This window comes from Stegodyphus dumicola, chromosome 4 (genome assembly GCF_044657685.1).
Source record: "Stegodyphus dumicola isolate Sdum_Otavi_A_Nest chromosome 4, ASM4465768v1".
NCBI lineage: Eukaryota > Metazoa > Arthropoda > Arachnida > Araneae > Eresidae > Stegodyphus > Stegodyphus dumicola.
The window spans coordinates 10,990,247-10,996,246 of record NC_140771.1 but is presented as its reverse complement, the minus strand read 5'-3'; the positions used below and the strand labels follow the sequence as shown (position 1 = coordinate 10,996,246).

Sequence of the window (6,000 nt, the reverse complement as noted above, 5' to 3'; positions counted from 1 at the left end):
TTTTCTGTGCCGGCCATCAACACCGGCAGATACGTAGGGAAAATGATTTTCAGATCACATCCTTAAGTAGTTTAGATCTTAGATGTGTTGTTTCTGATACTTCATATCGCAGTGAAGCTTCTTTAAGAGTTGCAAAATGCATATAAAGAAACTTACAGCAGAAACGTTTTGTGCTTCTCCAGAGCAACGAAATTCTACAAGAAACACAGTTTGGTCAACTGAAGAATTAAGTAAATTTTCGTTTGAAGCTCGTCATATGACTTCAGTAAGTTAGCGTTTTTCAAATTTTGTTTCGAATTTGTTTTCGAATAGGTTTCCGAATTAGGCTCAGATTTGATTTTATTATTTAATGTAATCTCTAAAACGTTTTTCGTTTGCTTGGAATTAAAAGTTTTAGTTAAGCATAATCGGGGACCGCCCATTTTTAGAGTATTATTTAAATGTCTATTTGGTTTAAAGTATATTTGTATTGCGCTCAATATTTATATTTGGTATTGCATTTCGTATGTGCATATAATATTTTGACCGATTGTTTTTCGAATGGTCATTTTACATAATATAAAGTTTTATTTTTTATTAGTCCAAAGAGGCGTTGTCCCTGAAGGACTATTATTTTCGTTTTGCGATTTTGAGTTGAATCACTATAAATGTCCGTTTCACTTTTCAAACTGTTGCCAAACAATGTTAGAGTCCTGCACTATATTTGAAGAAATTAAATCATGAAAAATCTGCATCAACGTATGTATATTTCTCGCATTGTGATAAAACAACGGTACTTAGAGCCATCGAATTTTGAACAACGTCATCCTCCTACGAATATGGTTATGTGGAAGACCAAATTTGAAATTTTGAATTTGTTTAAGATCGATTTCATATTTTGTAAAATTTTAACGAATTTTTGATTAACAAACTTAAGGATTTCAAAGCGAGTAATGGCAAAACTCTACGGGAAAAAAAAAAAAAAATCTGAAATGTTTCAGATTTTAAATTACGTCCAAAGGGGCGTTTTTTAACATTTTGTGTGTTACCTTTCTTTATTAAATATCATGTTCCTCGCACTTAAACCATAAGATCCAGTGCAACAGCAATATCGCAAAATAGTTTTAAAACGAGCATATCTTTAGAATTTCCGATACAGAGACTCACGCGCTGGAGATAAAAATGTTTTTTCTGCACAACGTTGCCATTGCTCGCTTTGAAATCCTTGAGTTTGTTTTTCAAAAATTCGTCAAAAGTTTTAAAAAATAGGAAATCGATCATAAAACAAATTTCAAATTTGGTCTTCCACATGCTCATATTCGTTGGAGGACGTTATTCAAAATTCGATGACTCTATGTACCGTTGTTTTATCACAATACGAGAAATATACATACATTTATGCAGATTTTTCATTATTTAATTTCTTCAAATATAATGCAGGACTCTAACATTTTGTGGCAACAGTTTGAAAAGTGAACCGACATTTATGAGTCCGACGCAAAATGCCAAAACGAAACTAATAGTCCTTCGGGATTCAAATCCCTTTGGACTAAAAAAAAAAAAAAAAAAAAAAAAAAAAAAAAAAATACTATAAATAACCGATTGTGTGTAAGGGAGGATGGATGATAAATTTAAATGTCTTAATGCTTCCGCAGTAGCGACTTTTGCCAAGTGGCTGCTGCTAAAATCTTTCCCTTCTTTTTGTCTATCATTTTGACTCATGATCATATTTTTAAGGTATGGTTTAAGTAGAAAGAACATGATATTTAATAAATAAAGGTAACCCACAAAACATTAAAAAACGCCGCTTTGGACGTAATTTAAAATCTGAACCCTTTCAGATTTTATTTTTATTTATTTATTTATTTATTTATTTTTGCGTAGTCAATTTGAAACAATGTTTTATTCTTTTTTCCAAGTCTTTCGAAGGCGTGTAGGGAAAATCCTGGTACATTTGAGATTCACTTTTTTTCGCTTTTATATGAACTTTCAGTGTAATGAAAATTTGTTTCTTTTTTCTGTTTTTGATCTTAAATGAATCAGGAGAACGAAACACGTTTTGAAGCTTTAATTCATTTTCCCCTGATGAGTTCTGGAGTTTCCGTAAAAGGAGATAATTATTTACATTCTTATTTCTTCTATATATTTTCCCTTTTGCATTTTTAGTTTTCGAGTTTGTACTACTATTATCGTTTTTTAAATTTTGAATTGTTTAGGTATTGTGCTTAACCTCTTATACAAGGATGCAATTATTAATATGGTTGAGGAATTGCCTTGCTTTGACTCCAATTTACGTTTAACTTGCTGTAAGTTTATTTTACTCCAATTCTGCAGCTATAGCGTAGAACGGGTATAAAAATTTGTTTTAATAAAATTTTGCCTCTTATTAAGTTTCTTTATATATATATGTAATGATATTTTTTAAATCAATTGATTAAATTAAATTCTAATAATATTGCTTAATAATGTGGTGGCGATTCTCTACCTAAATTGCATCCCTGTTCCTAAATTTTGGCGAAATCCTTTCTTTAGTATAAAATATATTAACCTGTTGGCGCCCGTCAAATCGCCAAACTCATAAATCTGTCATATTACATAAAGTCCTTAAGAACACTCCTGATGAGAAGATAGCGTCACCTCGTGATTTCAATTAATATCGCTGATTGGATGAGCCTCGTGATGCACACATATGTATAAATAGGGCTTCTGCTCAAGGTACGAAAAGAATCTGCCTAAGAATATTTTCATCGCGTTCCCATTTATTATTTGCACTTTCCTACACAAGCCACATGCCAATGAGCCTATTAATCGTAAACTCTTTCCTATCCCCTTTTTGCTTTCGTGTTTGTATTGTGTATTAAAAAATTATAAAAACCAAAAAAGTATAAAATATAAAATACAAAAAAATTATAAAAACCTAAAAACTTATAAAAAAATTATACTTAAGTTTTTATTTTCTTATCCCTATCCCTAAACTTTCTTGAGCATGTGGCTCCCTCTATTGAGCATGAAGTAAATCACTTATGCCAAATTTTTCCTATTTCTGCTCACTTTTAGTAATTCTGATGTGGAGGTACATGGTTTTGAACCATAGGCACTCCGAAAATTGCAAATCATTGGCATTGTACGAAAAGAACGCTTGTGAGATGGATGCTAAAAAAATACCCGCTCCGATTTCCCGGTTGGGAACTAGCTGATAGTTGACATTCTGATTGTCCTTAGGGGATTAGATCAATATAGCTTATTAAAGCCCAACTGGGCTAATATAAGCATAAGCAATTAGCCTTTAAGCATTTAAGGATGCTAAAATAAACCTACCACTTTATATTCCAAAATTTGTCTCATTCCTGTTGCCCCGGCTGCACAAAAATAATGTATGAGAAACTACATTTCATATATATATATATATATATAATTAAAATGCTAGGTAGTAATTACTATATAAAAAAGACCTTTTTTTTTTTTTTTTTTTTGTGTGTGTGTGTGTGTGTGTGTGTGTGTGTGAGTGTTACTGGCAATGTATGGAACGCCGGCATTGAATATCTAGGCACTTTATACAATGCCTGGCGTTTTTAAGCAAAGCATGAAATATGAGAATTATTTTATACTTATATGAGAAATGTTTAGACAAAGAATGAAGTAAAGGGCATGATAAGGTTCTTATTTAAAAATGTTCATTCCTCAAAATTGAAAATGCTATTTTGAAAAAATAATGAAAGACTGCCATTAAAAAAAAGTTAGATAATCTTGGTACGCCATAATAAATTTGCATTCTGTATCTGGCTGAGATTGGAAATCAGTAAGATCTATCTGACAATGGGCAATAAATTAAAAAAAAAAAAAAAAACATAGGTCTTGCCCTTATAGTACTTTTTTTTATTTTTTCTTGCAAAGCTCACCAAGACAGATGTACACTGTGGGAAAAAAAAAAAAAAAAAAAAGGGAAGAGCAGTTCTATAATCTCCCGTTCTACTGGACTGATTGACGAAATTCAAATTTAGTTTTCCACGTCTCGACAGCGCGACTTAGGATATGTATTAGATTTACACATAACGTTGTTCTAATATATGTATTTTGACACAAAATCAAACTTTTTCTGAAATGACATGCCTTTTTTTTTCCATATTTAGATTCAAGGACTCAAATTATGCCAATCTGCCAAGTTTTGTAAACATCGAGCGAGTAGTTTCTGAAAGTAGCTTCAAAATTTTAGCTCCTCAGTGTTAATTCCATTCGGTATGTATTTATTAATATCTCTTTTTTTCTGAAACGTATTTGATGTATTCCTACACAGTTCGAATTTTAGATTCATTTTATATAAAACTAGGTGTACCCGCCCGGCGTTGCCCGTGCATTTAGAAAATGCAGATAAGTGAATAGCGCAGGAATAGTAGTGTAGGACATGTAGACTGTCTCTCTCTCTTCCCCCCCCCACAAGCTACAAAAAAGAAATGAATTGTAATTAATCGATTTAATGTATCGTCAAAACAGCAAACTAACGCTAGAATAAAGAAATCAATTGTTACAATCGAACGTTATTTGAAAACAAACAATAATATCAGTGAGTCAAAAAAACCGTGATTAATTAATTATAAATAATTTTTTTTTAATTTTTCTAATTCAAAAATCGAAAATCGGGCTTCGAGGTCTGGTGGCCAGCCCCTTTGTGCTTCCGTATAAAAAATTCCAGGTCCCTGCGTGCGATAGATTTGGCTGGAGAGCTCGGTCAGACAGACAGACAGACACATTACACTTGCTTTTATTATTATAGATTATAGATTCGCCTATTTTTTATGATTTATTTAAAAATAATTTTTATTAATTTTTCGAAAAAAATTTTGATGTGTAATCTATAAAATTTTTACCATCATCTTAAAGTGGATGTATTTCTAAGCATACCTGCAAAAAATTAGTTTTTTATTCAAAATTTCCGAAGATATGCCAATATAATTAATATACTGGCACGTTTCGAAATTTAGCATATTTGTTGAAAGCGATAATAACATCAAATGTGGTTTAAGCTCTTTATTAAAATTATTTGAAAACAGAAACGATGTGACTTTTTTCCGCTCATGCACAGTGTTAAAAGCTAGGAACGCTGTAACTTTTTTTTCAGCTCCTGCACAAGGAAAATAGGTTGCTATAATATTAAAAAGTTCGTCAACTGAATTATTCTTGGCGCAAGCTGAAAAAAATGCGACAAGTAAATTTTTAAATTTCTCCGTAAATTCCGCGCCCACCAGCGGCCGAGCGGTAATGTCGCTAAACACTGGTAGTTCGGTCCGAGGTTCGAGCCCGCGAACGGGCTTGACTGCATGGGTGTTTTCGTGGTTTTCCCATGTGTAACATGTATACGAGCCAGTTTCCCTTAGAAAGTCCTCCACGAAGGCATCCCTCCCCTTGGGCAGATAGCCCTAGTGTGCTTTGTCATAATTAAGTACACTACACTACCGTAAATTTCGCACCATATTTTACAAAATTTAATATTTTGTAAAATATGGTGCGTCGAGTGATTTGAGTCGTAGAATCGAAATTGAGTCGTAGAATCGAAATATGGGAAAAAATTGTATGTTATTTCAGAAAAAGTCCGATTTTTTGTCAAAATACCTATGTTAGAGCAATGCTGTATATAAATCTAATACATATCCTAAGTCGCGCTTTCGAGACATGGAAAACGCTATTTGAATTTCGTCCCAATCGGCGCAGTAGAACGGGAGATATAGAACTGCCCCGCCTTTTTTTTTTTTTTTAAACACGTAACGTTTTTGTATTTGGTTGAAAATTCTCTCGATATTCTGTTACGTCTTCCGTGTTGAAGAATTTCATGAATTACATGAAATAACTCATTATACAGTGACGTAATACTGTAAAGTGACGTAATAATGTAAAGTACTAACACCTTCAGAAGTCAAACAACAAAAATCTGCGTTGTATTTTCAAAATTTTTCACAGGATAGGATGAACAAGATAGGAAAAAAAAAATCCCTATTTTTTCCTATCTTGTTCATTTGCGGTTTTGCA

At 32.4% G+C, this 6,000-nt stretch overlaps 1 protein-coding gene across 2 annotated transcripts in view; it reads left to right on the top strand.

Annotated features, from left to right (window-relative positions):
* The window catches only part of LOC118201852 (SEC14-like protein 2), an 89,933-nt gene continuing 83,933 nt past the window's right edge, over positions 1-6,000 (top strand). Inside the window, exons 1-2 of one of the 2 annotated variants that reach the window (XM_035374014.2) lie at positions 1-265; positions 4,110-4,215. The gene's annotated coding sequence lies outside the window, so the exon portion shown is untranslated. Of the gene's footprint in view, positions 266-4,109; positions 4,216-6,000 lie in introns of those variants that run through there. The other variant, XM_085814548.1, reaches the window with a different exon arrangement.